Genomic DNA, 18,887 nt, shown 5'->3' on the forward strand with positions numbered 1-18,887 from the left:
AGAGTCCTTGTAACCACAACAAGGCTGGGCCCAGGATTCCTGGGGTGCTTGACCCCCCAACCTTGTTATGGTCACTTAGGGCAGGGGCTAGGGTGTCCCCACTCTCGGGTGCTCTCTCTGCCCTGGATGCTTCCCTGACCCACTCATCATTACATACAGTTCAAAGCAAATACAATTTATTAAACGGGTCGGACATTTGCTCTTGCGGTGGCCACACACCCTCATGCTTTAGGTGGCAGGACCTTTCTTCTCAGTGTCACCCTACCCCATCAGAGTTACAATCCCCCTCAAGTCTGGCCTGCAAGGCATCTTGGCTGGAGGTGTCTCCCAGCACTGGACCCACTGCCCAGAATCCCCCTCATTCTCCCCAGCTGCTCACCGCACTCGGCTCTGGAATGCTCCAGCTCCAGCTCTACCACTCTACCTCAGCTCCAGCTCCACTCTGTCTCAGCACGGCTGCTGCTGCTGTTCTGCCTACAGCTCCCTGGGCTGCTTCTCTGGCCCTTCTGACTCTGGTTGCTACAACTGTCCTCCCAGGACAGGTCTGCTCTGTGGGCTGCTTCTGTGACTCTGCTCCCAGCACTACCTGCTTCCTGGGCTGCTTTTCTGGCCCCTTTGGCTGGCACAGCTCTGCTCCCCAGCTCAGCTTGGGCCCCTGCTTTCTCCTTAGCTTGGCCACACTCTGTCTGATGCAGGCAATTCCAGCTCACACAGAGAACCGGAGCCCCCAGGCCTCTTGACTCCCTTATTAGCCTGACCGCCCTGTCAATCAGGCTGACTTAGAGCATTGGCCTCTCCCCATTGTTCCTGGGGACTGTCAATCTCAGGGTCCTTATTTCCTATCAACCCTTCCTCTTTCTTTTGGTACTGGGAGCTAGCCAACCAAAACACCCCCGCTGAGTTTTAGTAAGGGGACAACAGTTCCCTTAAACAAAGAAGGCTAGAATCTCTCTCTAGCTTACTTCATCCTATTGCTTTAACTGGCTAGAGGGCTCTCTCTAACATACCATTGCCACAACAGCCTGATACACTGCCATTCCAGGAGCAGACTCTGGGCTTGAATCTGGATCCTCTTCATGTTTCTCTGCTAGCAGATCAGTGGGTTGGCCGTGAGAAATACTCTCTGGTGTGATTCCTTTCTCCTTTGAATGACACATATAAATTTAATTACATTGAAGGGAAGGTATAAAATAACATCTAAAAAACCGCTCTGTTATTTTATATTAGAAAATGATGCGATTGAATGAATGCTTCAGGCTTCACTGGCTTATACCTCTATTTTAATGCCCTACTGCATATTGCAGTCTCGAGTATGCATTTATCAGCTGAAACTTCTGAAGAATCAGTTTCTGTAAAATCATCTCATCACATATATTGCTTTTTATTTTAAACTTGAAATAATGGGCTGGGAACTATGTTTCTGAGTTTCTTTACAGTTGGTTACAGCAATTTGAGCACTCAGGTTCCTTCATGCAAAATGAAAGTCCACCACCTGTTTGACAATAAGGCACCTTGTCCCATTCATTATTGTGTTAACCGTGTTTCATGAACAGCTAAATGGCTTTCTTTTCAGTAGCTTTATAACTGTGGAGGTATGACACTCATTTCCCTATCATGCAAGACTCAATTAGCTCTTTTCTACCCAGTGCTGGTTACTTCTACTTCTCCAGCTCCTGTCCATCATGCCGCTGCAGGGATGGACAATATAAGATGGTAGAGAAGTGACACTGTTAGTCAGCTCTGTTCCCTGACCCTAGTGACCAAGGCTGAAGTTAAAAGCAGGGTGGTTGTGTATAAAGCTAAGTGTTGCAGACATGTTAATAGCTTCCACCCACTGACTCAGTGTAGAGCTCGCTTTCTGTAATGCCCCGGTTGTAACCTGCTGTCTTTTAACTTTCACTTTGTCTGAAATGGAATCCTAAATTAAAGGCTAGTTTAATGTTGTTAATTTAGTGTCCTAACAAAAAAGTAGAAGTTAAAAGTCATTCCAAGGAAGGCTGCAACCATGCTGTTAGTGAGGAAGAGGGGGGAGATAAGGAAAGATCCTCTATATTTTTATATATAAATATACACACACACCACAATACATATATATACATACTTGGTGTATGTATATACCACTGATAAACCATGAATGGAGTAACTTATTTACCTTATTTTTCTTTTAAATATTTGGGGGTTAAGCTTTTAGCAGTCCAGCCTCCCCTTTCTTATCAGTTTGCTCTCAAAATATAATGCAAGGACTGTGATGTAAGAATTATTATTCTTTCTTCCCTATGAATGGACTTAATCAATTTTTTTCTTAATAATACCTAGCTCTTACATAGTGGTTTTCATCTGTCAATCTCAAGGCACTTTACAAAGGAGATCAGCAATCCCTCTCTTCAATAAAGCTAATTTTGAAAATCAAGGGGTGAAATCCTGGCCTCATCCAAATCAGTGGGAGCTTTGCTATTGACTCTAATAATGCAAAGATTTTGCTCTTGGTCTGTAATTTATTTATGTGCATTTTACTAGTAGTATTCAGATTTCAAGATGCATTGGTTTGGTTTGTTTGGACACATAAGCCACTTTGTATGTTTTTTTCTTTTTTGACTTTATAAAGATAAAACTTAGACAGGTTTGCAGTGGTTATTATGCTTATGAATTCAAAATTCATTTCTGTGTGTATTCTTCAATGTACATTTAAAACTCATTGTCCTCATGAAGAATTCTGCTAGTAAAATGACTTGCCAGTTTATCTGTGGGAAATGAAGAGGGACAGGGCTTTCTCTGAGTGCACATCTGACGAGTGCAGGGACTGGTTCTGGGATGCATCCAAAAGGCATCAGGGAGAAGCAGGGTGGAAGCAGAGAATAGGCCTCATCCTACTGTATACCATGAAGCAGTCCAACCACACCTAGGGAAAACAGTGAATCAACTATTACTGGAATGATGTTGGATTGGAGGGAGGTCTCAAGAGGGACTCCACAGGGATCTGTTCTGGGTCTGGTGTTGTTTAACATCTTTATTCATGATCTGGATGTAGGAATAGAGAGCATACTGACCAAATTTGCAGATGACACAAAGCTGTGGGGGAAGGTGCCAATACTTTGGAGGATAAAGCTAAAATTCAGAGGGATCTTGATAAATTGGAGAATTGGGCTACAGACAACATAATGAAATTCAACAAAGACAAATGTTCTACACTTAGGGAAGAAAAAACAAATGCACAAATACAGAATGGGGGGAAAGTGGCTTGGTAGCAGCATGCTAAGCATCTGGAAGTTGTGGTGGATCACAGCCTCAATATGAGTCAGCAATGTGACACTGTTGCAAAAAAAGCTAATTCAATTTTAAGTTGCATTAACAGAGGAATAGCATACACATCATGGGAGGTGTTAATACCACTCTACTCTGAGCTGGTTAGGCCTCAGCTGGAGTACTGTGTCCAATTTTGGTCACCAATGTATAGAAAGGCTATAGAGAAATGGGAAAGGATCCAGAGGCATGCAACAATGATGATCAAAAGCATGGAATGAAGCTATATGAGCAAAGGCTGAAGGAACTGGATATGTTTAGTTTGGAAAAGAGGAGATTAAGGGGTGATATGATAGTGGTCTTCAGATACTTGAAAGATTGTCATAAAAAAAGATGGAGAAAAGTTGTCCTTTTTTTCCACAGAGGACAGGACAAGAGGCAGTGGGTTCAAACTATAGCCTAGCAGATTTAGATTAAATCTCAGAAAAAAACTTCCTAACTGTAAGAACAATAGGCCAATGGAACAGACTGCCTAAGGAGATTATGGAACCTTCTTCACTGAAGGCTTTTAAAAGCAGGCTGGATCACCATCTGTCTTGAATGGTTTAGCCACAACAAATCCTGCATCTTGGCAAGAAGTTAGACTAGATGACCCTTGTAGTCCCTTTGAAACCCTATGATTCTATGATCCCCCAGTGGTTCCAACTTTGACAATTTTATTGTATCAGAATGTTTTGGTGCTCTTCTTGAAACCCCGACTCTCAAAGGCATGTCATTTGGTGAGGAACTCAGCATTTTTTGCTTTGTTTTGAGAAAAAACCATTTCTAGCTTTAATAATTGTGAAGAAAAGCCTGAAAGTGTGAAGTAAAAGCATGCTGCAGGCTCAAAAACCAGAAGGCAAAGAAAAAGAACCCCAAATTTACCATTTTAAAAATCTCATTTTATGCAAATTTTATGATTTTTGAATGCTAGTGGTCGGTAATACAACATCAAGATCCCATAAGGGCCGGGTTATTCCTGAGTCACAATCCCTTCCTTGAGCTCCTCATGGGAGCAATTGTCTCTTACTGGTTTCTATGTACAATTTTATGTGATGATACGTGTCTAGAACAAAGCAACACTTGGATCATATTCTACATTGTCACTTTGGCTTTCTTTATACTTTACTGTGTGCTTTCATTTTAACATTAAAGTATCGTCAAGTTAGACTCTAAATTTCAAATAGTGTAGTGAATTCATGCCATTGATCAAAGGCTGTGATACCAGTCACCGTTTATGTGGTGATTCTTATCAGCTGTAAAATTGTAGAATTTTATGGTCATCTAATTCACTGGAATGAGGTAGATAAAGGCAATGTCCACTCTAGTCAGTAGCATCCTATGTTCATTTTATCCACTAGGTAATGATTTAAACAGCCATTTTTCTCTTAGAAAGCATGGTACTAGCTATAATTCCCAATTTAATTTGTGCATTACACTTAAAAAAATAGCAAATCAGAGGTGTTCCTTCATGGTCATTTTTCTCTGTTTAGAAAATTCAGGAAACTCAAAATGTAAGGTATGTTATTTGAAAGAGATAGATAACATGCCTACATTTTGTATAATTAAGCCTTTTAGTTTCTTGGGATATACAGTCTCTGTTGTTTCTTGAATATCCTTTTTGGCCTCATGGAAGCACTGTGTTATTGCTCTACAAAAATCAACAACTTTGTCTTTAAAACTTTTTGGCCTTTGGCACAGACATGAAGCATGCAAAACCATGTCTCAGCTAAAGGCCTAAGTGAGAGAGGATGGCTGGATCTTCAGTTGGCGTAAATCAGCATAGACCCATTGAATTAAATGGAGTTATACTGATTTATATAAACTGAGGATCTGTTTCTACATTTTTGTGGTTATCATTCTATATGGAATGTAAACTACAGTTTACATGTATCCAGATCACAATGTATAATTAACATCCTGATGGAGAATTCTTAATGTATTGTTGATTTCTGCAATACGAATATGACAGTTTTGTGTCGGAACACAGTTTTTACAGGGTTTTATTACTCAGTTATATAAAAATACATCTTACAAATAATACCTTAAACCTGCCTAACTTTTAAAGGTGCCATTTGACTTAGGTCTTGGTTCAAAAGAGCCTTGGCTGCCAAAGCCTGAGCATGATACAAATACAAGTGGAGAGAGTGCCACAAAACGAGTCAAATGAAATAGCACCATGAAGCTAGAACAAACAAGTGAAAAAGATTGTCCCTCAGTGACTATCTCCGTACCAATAACACAAATAACGGTAGCGTGCATCCCTGGGCTTTGCCCTCACCTTGGACAGAGGCAGGGAAAGTTGGAATTTCTGATAGGTAAATACAAAAGGGTTAAGAAAGTTAAAGAGCTTTTCAGAAACATGAGAGAAAAAAACCCTTTTTACAGTGTATATGATGATATGCCTGTAATTAAGTGAAATAGGTTAAAGTCTTGTTATGCTAGAATTAACATATGGTAAATACACCCATTGAATTACACTGAGGTTCATGTGGTGATAAAATATAAAATTCCATGCAATGAGATATATTTATCATCAAAAGGTCTTTGGCCTTTAAGAAAATGTTACCAACAATTACCCAGAGAACATGAAAAGTCAATAGAGGTATAAATGCACATCTTTATGCCATCATTGTGGTTGGATTAATTTCAATAACACCGATCCCTGCTGATATTTAGCCATCAAGAGGGAGGACTAAGGTTACAGATACCAGCCCCTCAGCATGCTCTCCCAGTCTCTCTGGACAGCCACAAAGATGTTCTTTCACCCTCACAAAAGTCCACTCTGTTAGATCCACAAAGATCAGAATCTTGTTTCATAATAAATGTGAACTGAAAATAATTTTGTGGTGATATGGTCTGCAATCATACAAATCTTCAGAAGGTTATTACTGTAGGATCTCTCAAATTAGCTATACCAAGAGAGGTTAGACACCATGTATTTATAGAATAATATACTCTTAACTGGCTAGGAATCCAGGTGCAGAAAAAGATAAGGGATGGGATGGGGTGGGCGGTCAAGGTGATAGGAAATAAATATACCAAGACTTCTCTTCTTTTTCTGATCTTGAGTCCCTTTCTATCACCAGTATCTAGGCTTAGCAAAATTCAATTTTTATTTTTTTATAATTTTGACAGATAATATCAATATTCATTATTTATATAAATTTTCACAATTGCAGGAAGTTGTAGAGGGGATATCAGATAATAATTTAATGAGAGTAGATGTTGAAATTCAAAAAGTTAAAGTTTTGTTACCATTAAAACAAAAGTTGCCAATATCACCTGTCAAAATATATAGAGTAAATATCCTTAGATCAAACTTTAAGTTCTCAAGCATGTTTTCTTTCTCTGTATACTTGTAAAATTTCTAGTATCCATGGAAATATCTTTTGTCAGTTTGTGTTTGCACAATGAAATTGACATTTACCGACACTTAATTATAAAAATCTAATCCTTCCAAAACTATCAGTGTCCATCTATACAGGTCTCCGTCAGCAGGGTCTGCTCTTCCTGTACGTCATAGTAACACTTCAGAAAGAGAGAAAACCAAAATCTGTCTGTAGGCCTGTATAGAATTAACGGCTGTCCCTCTATCTTCATTTGTACCCACTTACTTCTTGCATAGTGATATCTCATTTAATGGTCTTTGAGACAAGTAAAATCTCTCTATTTTATTATTTGCTCTGTTCTCTTGTACTCCACCAAGAGATATAAACACCAGATCAGCTTAAAGAACTCTTTCAATCATTTTGCTCAATGACATGTGAACTTGGTAGCTCCGAATCTGAAACAATTACCTCATCCCATATTAAGCAGTGGGGCCCTTTTTCTGGCTTGTTGGAGAAGAAGAGTTGCCCCATTAAGGGCTAGAGAGCTAGAGTTACCTCCTACATGGAGGCAGCTCCATACCAGGTCAGTTTGGGGATGCTGACCTATCTCTTCCCCCTCCCCTCCCACCAGGTGACCAGATGAAAAGGGAATTATTTATGCCCACATCTGTGCAGCAAAAGCCCTCATTTTCACCTGGACCGAGCTGAGCTGAACTCACCCTCCCAGTCATGGAAGTAGCTTAAATGCTAGGTTTTGTCATGATCTGCACTGGGCATTACGCTAGTTGCTCCTATCTCAGGGGAAGCCTGGAAAGACATTTTCCCTTACCACCAGATTGGTGAGGTGAGGTGGGTTGTTTTTTTTTGCCTTCACACAGTGGGTTGGGGGCTAAGTGTGTGTGTGTGTGTGGGAAACGAAAGGGGGATTAGGCTTTGATGTTGCAACTCATTATGGTTGGGGCGGATGTCCAGTATAGGTGCTTCAGAGGGAATGCTTATGGTGAGCAGAGAAAATGGATTGGAAAATGATTTAAAGGAGGTATCCTTTAAAGGAGTGGAAATGGAATGGGTGTCAGAGCTCCTATGATTGGTACAGCAGGGAGTCAAACCTTCAATTTATAGCCCCCATTAACCCTCATTCAAGTGGGGGAGATCCCAATAACAGATTGGCTCAGCATTTGGATGGGGAAAAGGGAGGGCTACGAGCAGTCCCCTGGATATCTGTAAATGATTATGGAATTACCTGCACTGTACAAATTTTATCTGTCAAGCATGCCCAGACATTTTGGAATAAAGTTGCAGACTAATTAAACCACATCCTGTGTCTCCTGTCTTTCTTCCAGCATACCCAGGCAATGAAGACTGAACATAAAAAGATAGTGGTGGGACTCTGAGATTACTGTCTATCTTGGATGTTAGGCTAGAGCTAGTTGATACATTGATTTCAGATATAATAATGATAATAGCATAGGTGTGTATTTTTATTTACAAATATGTAATGGCATCCTCACAGCACTTGCATCAATAAAAATAACCACCCACAAAGTAATATAATAATAAAAGTAACAACATTGTTAATACAATGCACTAGTAAGGGTCATTCAAAGGCCTGACCAAACAAATGTCTTATAGCGTTGTCGGCAACTTGCCAGCTTTTGGGTTTAGTGGACAGATACATAAATATGTCCCCAGTATTTCATTTATTTTTCTCTTATTTATTGTGTCATTTTCTATATTATAGAATCTCATTAGTTTTTGCTGTTTTCTTATAAAACTAGAGGGAGAAAGAACTATGTAGTCATATCAGTGCTTCTTATCATTTCACATTCTTCGTCTTGCTCACAAAACTGATTTGGACTTTTTATAGGACGCCAAACAACTAAGAACACTCTTTCTTGTCTATAAATTGCAAATGATATTTAGCTATGAACTCTTGTTTGTAAGTATAGAAGTTTACGTTGTAGCATATATAAAAGGCAACTGCCTTTTGTGGAATTTAAAAATACGCTAATTTTTATCAAAGGTTTTTCTTTCATGTTCTTTGATTACTAAGCTATATACGTTAACCAAAAGATAACTAAGCATTAACCTATGCTGCAGTTTTTATCTCCTTTGGCTGTTCCATGAGACTTTAGTGAAGTACATTAAATGGAGCATAAATCTTTACGTTGTTTTCATTAAGTCACATATTTAGAGTACATATCCCAGTTTATTTGATCATTTGTAAAATATTAGCTGCTGCAGTGAAGATTTGTGACATGGTTTGTAGCAAGTGAACAAACATTTCTGGAGCGCACTGAAAATTTGTGCTGGAATGCATAGATAAGTTACAACAATTAGAATTGGGAAAATTCATGTGTTTTTTCTTTATATAACTTGCAAATGTAGGTTTTCAGGTCAATAATAACCAGAGTCAAACTTTGAAGATAACCTGATATTGAATTAATATTTTTCTGTTTGTATTTCTATTAATTTCCACAGTTTTACAATCTTTTGTACTACATTTTATTAGCCAACCCTAAAATTGGAGAAGAGCTGAAGTTATGAAGGGCAGGTGCTGAGGATAGCGGAGTTTTAGTGGGCTAGTTCATTTACAGTATCTTCCTAACCAGACAAGCTATTCCATCTTCAGCTCAACATGAGGTATAGTAATACTTATGCTAAGTACCAATACTTTACATATGTTCCTGGATAGATGGTGTGAGTATTACATTTGTGCTGAATGGTTCATTAAAATTTTCTGGCCTTGGATACACTAAATAATGATAGTTTGTTCATTCATAGCATCTTCTGTCCAAGAATTTCACAGTGTTTTATAAATGTTAATGAATACAGCCTCAGAACACCACTGAAAGTGTGATGTCATCGCCTCCATTTTACATATGGAGAAGCTCAGGAACAGAGAAATTAGGTGATTCACCCAAGCTCACAAACGAAATCAGCTGCAAAGCTGGGAAAAAAACCAAGATGCCCTGATTCATAGCACTGCATGTTTAATATTAGCCTATCAACTTGCTTCTTGTTTACACACCGTTTTGTGACCCCTTCTGTTGTCAAAGAGAGTAGAATATGGGCAATAGGTATCTTCATTATCCATCTGCCGGTGGTCAGGACAACATGTTTTCATCATGTCCTCGTACAAAAATGAGTTTTAAATACTTCATTAAGGCCTGGTCCTGCAGCCTTATTCACATGAACAATCCTTACTCATGTGAGTAATCCCATTGCAGTCTCAATGAAATCATCAGAACTATTTGTGTGATTAAGGATTTGTTAAATGGACTGTTTTTTCCTTAAATTTTTTTTATAAATTTGAAATTATATTGTGAGGACGTGTTTAAAATGTGGTGTTCTTAACACCTCATTGCCGAGAGAGGCTACTACAGTATTTACATAGAAGGTGTTCTGGAAATTTCAGCTGCTTAAGAATCTGACAGGTAGCAGCTGCCGAGTCTAGTCAATGGGATACATGTGGAGCATCAGCTTAATTTAAGTCTCAGAAATGTAGGCCAACTTTACACTGCCAATCTGGTGGAACTATGTGTGGCAAGAAGTCTCTCTATATTATACAGTAGTAACCCTTAAAACATTCAATTTATGTCTTTGCAACTAGCTATTACTTTGGCATTTATGATGTTCCCTGTATGTCTCAGTACATAGCAATACATATGTCTAGGGAATCATGGAATCATATTATTTAGTAAGAAAAACATTCTAATGCAGGATGTTGGTGTCTTATTTTGGTCTGAAAATTGTACACCTCATATGACATGAATGTATGGTGAACAGTTCAAAGACAGTGTTATACTTGGTAGCAACACTTCATAGTGTGTCTAAATATTGCTAAAACTTGATTTAAAAAAGCAGCAAATATGATGGCTCTAGGGTAAAAAGGAGGAGATCGAAATATGTCCCTATTTTATTTGACATATATCTGCATCTTAATTCATCATGACCAAGATCTAAGAACTTTCTCTCAGTTACTGGAAGTCTTTAGTACCTGATTCAGTCCTTCATATGTGTACAAAGGACTGACTCAATGAGTTTCAGTTTATATTTATTTTGAATCATAGTGATTAATTTTCTGTGATTTCAAAGATGAACTGCTAAATAATACTCAACAATTTCCATCCCCAGTTAGAGTGTTGTGCTTTAAGCATTCACTGGCATGACTATATAGACTAGTTTTACGATCACTAACACACCATTTGGGAATCAGTAACACATTGTTAAAAACCTATGTACAACAGTCTTTTGTTGGCAATGAAATAGCCCTTTTGTGTTAATATTGCAGCCCTGCTTATTTTAAGAATGCCATACATTAAGCAGATGTGATAGGTTGTCATTCATTGATAAATTATGTGAGTTGATTAGCAATCTGAAATCTGCATGGGACCTCACTATGTTTTTCACAAATACAAGGCCTAAAAAGTGCTCCTTAGATAAAAGACACAAAACATAAAAGTAAAGTTGACTGATAACCCTTTCTGAAAGAAGAGCTATTAGTACGTCCCATTGCTTAGCCATCTAGTAAACACTTGAATAACTCTTGATTACTGTTAACCTACAAAATGACAGTTTTTTCAATGACAGCACAATGGGGTGTGTTGTGTTAACTATGCAGCTCAATTCAATCGAATGAGACTTTCTTGGCATGATGAGCTGTACAAGTGTTGGCAGATTGTACAAAAGTAAAAACTACATACACCATTTTGCTGAATTGCTTTTTATATCCAAAGGCAATGATCAGGAATTAGAATCAGGAATTATTACTCTGGCAATTCTTATTTGTGGATAGTCAAAGTGGCCATTTTAGAATTAGAAGTGCAAGTATTATATCATAGTGCTTCACAGAATAATTACCAGGTAACTAATTAGGTCATAATTTATATGTATTTGATTGTAAGTATTCTTGCCAGCAAGTTCAGGAGTATGGGCTGGATGAATGGACTATACGATGGATAGAAAGCTGGCTGGATTGTCAGGCTCAGTGGCTAGTGATCAATTGCTCCATGTCTAGTTGGCAGCTGGTATCAAGCGGGGTGCCCCAAGAGTCGGTCCTGGCACTGGTTTTGTTCAATATCTTCATTAATTATCTGGAGGATAGCATGGACTGCACCCTCAGCAAGTTTGCAGATTACACTAAACTGGGAGGAGTGGTAGATATGTTGGAGGGTAGGGACAGAGTGACCTAGACAAATTGGAGGATTGAGTCAAAAGAAATCTGAGGAGGTTCAACAAGGCCAAGTCCAGAGTCTTGCACTTAGGATGGAAAACTCCCATGCATTGCTACAGGCTGGGGACTGACTAGTTAAGTGGTAGTTCTGCAGAAAAAGACCTGGGGATTACAGTGGACGAGAAGCTGGATATGAGTCAACAGTGTGCCCTTGTTGCCAAGAAGGCTAATGGCATTTTGGGCTGTATAAGTAGAGGCATTGCCAGCAGATCGAGGGAGGTGATCATTCCCCTCTATTCGGCATTGGTGAGGCCTCATCTGGAGTACTGTGTCCAGTTTTGGTCCCCACATTACAAGAAGGATGTGGAAAAATTGAAAAGAGTGCAGTGGAGGGCAACAAAAATGATTAGGGGGCTGGAGCATATGATTTTTGAGGAGAGGCTGAGGGAACTGGAATTATTTAGTCTGCAGAAGAGAAGAATGAGGGAGGATTTGATAGCTGCTTTCAATTACCTGAAAGGGGGTTCCAAAGAGGCTGGATCTAGACTGTTCTCAGTGGTACCAGGTGACGGAACAAGGAGTGATGGTCTGAAGTTGCAGTGGGGGAGGTTTAGGCTGAATATTAGGAAAAACTTTTTCACTAGGAGCACTGGAATGGGTTACCTAGGGAGGTGGTGAAATCTCCTTCCTTAGAGGTTTTTAAGGTCAGGCTTGACAAAGTCCTGGCTGGGATGATTTAGTTTGGGATTGGTTCTGCTTTGAGCAGGGGGTTGGACTAGATGACCTCCTGAGATCCCTTGCAACCCTAATATTCTATGATTCTATGATTTAGCATTTTGTAGGCCATAAGAATGGCTTGTATAGCACACATGTCAGGGCAGAGTTTGAAGTAACTGATTTAGGATGAGCTATGTATTTTTATTCAGTTTTTCAAACATATCAAAAATATAAGGCTAGTTCCTCAGTCATGGCTCAGTACAGCAGAGGAGAAGGGGAGTAACCTTTGCCATTCCTCAAACCGGGACTATCCAGAAGGGATGCTGACCATCAGCATAATTTAAAACAGCCTTCAGGCTGCTCTAAGTTACATCCATTCTGTTTTCGTACCTGAGCCTGCTCCCACTGAAGTCAATGGAAGTTTTGCTGCTGACTTCACTTGGAGCAAAATTGAATCTTTAGATGGGAAGAATCTAGGAAACATCTGTGCACATCATATTACATGGACAATGTTTACTAGCAATAAATCTAATGTCCCAGCAAGCTGGGGAAATGATTTGGGGCTGCAGACAAGAACAGACTTTGTAATTACGTTTATTTAAGTTCTGGCACTGTTGCTTTAAAAATATCAGATTATCAGTAGAGTTGAGTATAGATTATTTCCATTGCTGATGGGAAAAAAACCTAACAATCCAACTGTACCATACTAACTAGGTTAAGAAAGAAAATTAATGCAGGGTAATTTTTTCCCAATAGTTTTAGGTCATGAATGTATTTCATAGCAATAGAATTATGCAAGTATATTTTGACAGGAGGTCCACCTTTTAAGATAATGTCTGGTGCCTTAATATTTGTTGAGACATGACTGAAGAGGTGAAGGAAAGATATCTCCCATCTTTTTTGAAGCAAAAGGTGAATAATATGAAACTTAAGATCTCATGTTATCTGGTTGTCCCTTCTGGCCTTAAACTCTAGGATTCTAAGAATCATTAGCATGGTATATTTCTTACACAAACATCAGGAATATAGTTTAAACTGGAGCATAAACCCTGATCTTAGTTCACAAAACAATGCCAAGTTTGGTCAAGATATTGCTTGCATAGCTCACCATAAGAAGATATGGTTTTATTTATTTATTGGCTAACCCAGAAGCAGAGCTGGCCTTCTAAGCTTTATTTTCTTTATCAAGATGGGGATACCAATTTGCTAGATGAAATGGGTTGCTTTATTTAGTCTTGGGTTGTCAGTCACCATTTTTAAGAAGTGCAAAATACTCCTGTTCTATTGGATATGAGGAATATGTCTTGATTGTTTGATAGATCATCATTCTTGGGAGCTGGGAAGAAACAATCTGTTATTAGTTGCAGGCCAGTAGCAGAGTTTCTTCACAGTGTAGCCATAATCACAGAGAAATTCACAAATAGACCCTTCAATGACCTTCCAGCCTATTGAGGTTAAACTGTTTTGCTTAAGTGTGGAAATGTATTATCTGTTCTCTTTAGATCCATTGTGTCCGTGTTCAGTATAGCTCTAAAAGGCCAAACAAAGCCTGCATGATACCAGTGGAGATTTCAAATGGTTCAAAGAGTACAGTATCAATTGAAACACCATCATGCCTGCCATCGTGTAGCTGGCAGATTATTCTGATATCCTTTTTTGGAATTATTATTATTTTATTTTTGTGGTAGTAGCTAGGAGCCCCAAACATGGACCCCATAGTACTTGGTACTGTACAAACACAAACTAAAAGATGATTCCTGTCCCCAAAGGGTTTACAATCTATGCAACAAACTAATCTTCTAAAGTCTACATCAGCTAACTGTATTGAATCAAATGGGAATCAGAGACTGAGAAGAAATGGTAGACTGTCTTTCTGTATTGATCAGCTATGGAAGATGGTATGGGTGTATGTTTCTGTAGTGCAGTTAGATTATGCTAAATTTGAAGAATTTACTATTTTTATTATTCATTAACAAAGCAAAATTATTGGGAGGGCCTGCAAAACAATGTTTTTGTCATGTCTATACAAACGTTACTAACTCCTGTCTCCTTGATTACACCTCTGTGCACAGTCAGCCTGAGAATTTGGGGAATCTTTAGGTCCTCCTCAGCCGTTGTTGTCTGAAGTGAGACCAAGTTGTCTGTTCTCTTAAACCCTAACAACTGAGATTCTGCTTTATATTCCCTGTTCCCTCAAATACTGAGACCTGTGTCCACAAGCTTCAGAAAGCTTGAAGGCTGGCTCTTGATGCTTAAGTACTTCAGGAAGGAGTGTTGGTTTTTACACAAAATTAGCAGATATTCTTGGGGGAAATAAATGATATGCAAAAGAATAAAGTCCAGGAGAACTTTGGTTTTCTCTTTTAGAGAGTACCCATTGTAAACCATGATATGTTGTCATCTGCTGCCCTTGAACTTTGCAAGAATGGGATCATTTAGCTGTGTAAAATATTCATAATGAAATTAGAAAACTTCAAACATGCTTTTGCTTTTCTTTTGAAATTTTAGAAACTAGTCTCCAGTTTCACAAGGTAGAAAAAAATAACCCTGCAAAAATGGAAAACAGAACCATTTTGTGCGACAACTAACTAGTTTCCACTAAAAGGTGAGTTTGTTAGTGAAATCTTTAAAGTTGCTGATTTATGTTTTGATGTTGCAAGCATTGATTTTTGTAAAAATGTATTATAATGAGACATTATGAAAGTGTGATTCAAAAACCTCTTCATGATTTTTTTAAAGATTTAAATAATAGAGCTGTGCAATGGCTTGCAAACTTCCATTATAAAATAAGATTTTTTTCACATAGCCTTAATCATTTTGTACAATTTGGACACCTGTGTGGTCTTCGCAATTACACATAGTCTCCCTTCTACTTAGTGATCTAGCACCATTTTGTGATGCCATCCACTTTAAAATGGAGAAATGTGGCCTCTCTCTCCTCATCATTGCGGCTGGTCTTTGATCCAGTACAGCTAATTCATATTTAGCATCTATCATCTACCATCATAGGTTTATGGGGACAGAGGTGCACCTGGTCTGAATGAATTTCCTTTGATGGAATTTCTGACTATCTCAGGATGTGATTAAGAGTCATTCATCCTCTTCCTGGTGGGACACAAGGGAATCATCTTTACATGTGTGACAGCAAGCATTTGTTTATTAAATATACCATAGATATTTTAGAATTCATTCAATGTTATAAACTACTGGCTTCATTTTCTTAGTCATCTGAGCTAAAAGTACAATATTTATTTATTTATTTATTTTTATCACATTGTGTTGCATTGGTTTAGAATTAGAGTTTTGCCACCATAACAAAATGTGAAACTAAGATTAGAGGTTTAAGTGAAAATAAAATTGGATTCCCAATAACCATATAGAACCATTAAAATTTTTCTTTGGATAATTCATTCCTGCACTTATGTATCTCCCACATATGGTCTTCCTATGTTAAAATCAAGATTTTCCAAGTAAGCAGGGTAGGCAATATCTTTTAACTTAACATTGTCTATGGAGAAAACTGTTGTCATGTTACTGAAAGAAATTGCTAACATGTTTATAGTATGCAGGTGTGATGGCGCATGCCTGTAATCCTAGCTATTTGGGAGGCTGAGGCTGGTGGATCGCTCAGGGGTTCTGGGCTGTGGTGCGCTATGCTGATAGGGTGATATATTGTGCTTGGTGCTCTCTGTGGGGGCTGATGGACCAATCGTTCAAGGTGATTTATAGGCTGATTATGGTCCAAGGCTGGTGCAGATCTGTTTAAATTAAAGAGGAAATATTAACTGCTCTGAGTGCACTACTAATTTTTTTAATTGATCCATTACACATGAAGTAACAATATGACAACAGTGTAAAATTGCAGTTGGCTCACCATGTGATTTACAGATGAGTTATTCACAGATAATGGCCCACAACCAGAGGTGAAAGTAAGCTGGTATGGGCCAATACGGCATACCAGTAAGAAAGTGGCCGCTGGTACAGGCCAGTACACAGCCAACATTAAAGTACTGCCACAGCAACGCTTTAAGCACCATATTGGTAGGGCCGCTGATGGAAGGGGAGGGCAAAAGGGACAGCTGTCTCAGTGCCTGACAATTTAAAAGGGCCTGGGGCTCCTGGCAGTGACCAGGAACCCCAGGCTACCACAGCAGCGGCTGGAGCCCCAAGCCAATTAAATCGCCACCAGAGCCCCAAGCAGCAGGGACCGGGCAGTGCTGAAGGGCTGGCTTGGGGAGTCTGTCCCCAGCCCCTCCCCTTCCACCCGAGACCCCGCCACTTCCAGGTACTCAGAGCTGCCCACCTCCAGCCTTGCCCAGGAACCCAGCCACCCTGCATACCGGTAAGTCCTTTAAGTTATTTTCACTCCTGCCCACAATTCATGAGTAGCTCACATTGTCACTTCTCTTTGAAGTTTCAGTGCAGGCACACAGTCCATAGCCTTTACTATGAAGCATCATACATGAAAACAGAAAAGTCCATGCATACAGCAAAAATCTTAATCAAAATAGTCCAGGAAGATTTAAGGGATCCGTACCTAGCATTGTTAGACCATTAAAACACTCCTTACACTAGCATATGATATGAAACATCAAGTCTCGGTTAATATTATATTTTCTTTAGATTTGATTTAAAATAAAAGAGGAACATGATGTAGCAATAGCCACTGAAATCACTGGATATGGGCTGTTTTCACATGACAAAGGTACAACTCTGTTACCTGATCCATTTTCATGTGATTGGGCCAGGATATAAACCCCCGTTTCTAACCATCACCTCTTATGTGTCAAACTTTTTATTACAGACAGGATACCAGGATTAATTAAAGTGAAATTTTAATAACCGCCATTTTTCAGTGTTGCATACAAAAGACAGAACCTAAAGCAGCATATGGTATCAGAGCAATCAGAGATATATATGATCTATTTAATCATCTCATTTATCATTCACCAGAGCAAAATTTCTTCTTACAGAATTATGTCCAGTATCCAGTGCCTTGCACAGTGTCCCCTAAGCGCATACTAACACATTGATTTACAGTATTGCCAATACTAAGCATTCAAAAGTCATGAGGCATGCCACCAAAAATCATAAGATTGGCTTTAAAATCATTAATTAAAAAAACAAATTTTGGATTCTTTTTCTTTGCCTTTGGTTTCTGAGCCTTCATAGAATCATAGAATATTAGGGTTGGGAAAGATCTCAGGAGGTCATCTAGTCCAATCCCATGCTCAAAGCAGGACCAACACCAACTAAATCATCCCAGCCAGGGCTTTGTTAAGCTGGGCCTTAAAAACCTCTAAGGATGGAGATTCCACCACCTACCTAGGTAACCCATTCAGGGTGCTCTGAGGTCACTTTTTCAAGCTTTTCTCAACATCCATGTGGGCTAGAAACATATTCTTGTAATGAAAACTGAAATTGTCATGGCATCTCTTGATTCTAGTAGTGGGAGAGTTAAGAAAAACACCAAACATAATGAGGCTTATGCTAAAATCACGAGGGTTGGAGAACCTGGTTAATGACTGAATATGAAGAAAGCATGCCACCCACTTCATCACCCACACCACTTTGGACCCCAGTTTTATTTTGCTAGAATAGGGCTAGTAGCACATGAATAATCTGAATTAGCACTTCCCTTATGACTTCCAGTAGTAGCCTCTGAAGTGACTGCATATGGCATGTCTTTTTGTAGTTTCAGACCTGGATTTTCAGTAATGAGATAAATGTGCATTCTGTATACCTCTTTTGTGTATACAATATTGCATATGAGAGTGCAAATCCCAAATTTGCACATGCATGTGGCTAGGTAGGTGCCTATTTAGCTATGTGTTATAACAATCAAGAATTTGCATGCACACATCATATAATTTACCATAGTTTGATTTATTTAGATTTGACATGTAAAAAAATGTCCATACAAAGATCTGTGCACTCTCATAATAATAAATGTACAATAACCACACAGCAAATTAAAGACCAATTACCTAACTTCACCAGTTAACATCCATCTATAATAAAAAATGTATAGCAATTTACCTTTATCAACAGACAATAAAAATGAGAACTCCAAAAAGACTCACCTGAAAATGGACACTTTTTTATATTATGTCTTCTTTTATAAATAGATTATAAAGGGTTAATTGAGGACAGATGTTTTAATAAATGGTTAATCAATTGTTATGGATTGTTGTAGAATCTAATAGATTGTTAATATTCATGGCCTATTAGATATATTAACACCTTCTGCCAATGGGCTGATACCAAACTGACACATACTACTAATTTGTGAAACATGCTTATAATATTTATTACCCATTTATAAATGGAATCTTCATATAAAGCGTGGCCCCAAAAATATACCCAGATCCTTTCCTAGAAAC

This window comes from Gopherus evgoodei, chromosome 2 (genome assembly GCF_007399415.2).
Source record: "Gopherus evgoodei ecotype Sinaloan lineage chromosome 2, rGopEvg1_v1.p, whole genome shotgun sequence".
Lineage (NCBI taxonomy): Eukaryota > Metazoa > Chordata > Testudines > Testudinidae > Gopherus > Gopherus evgoodei.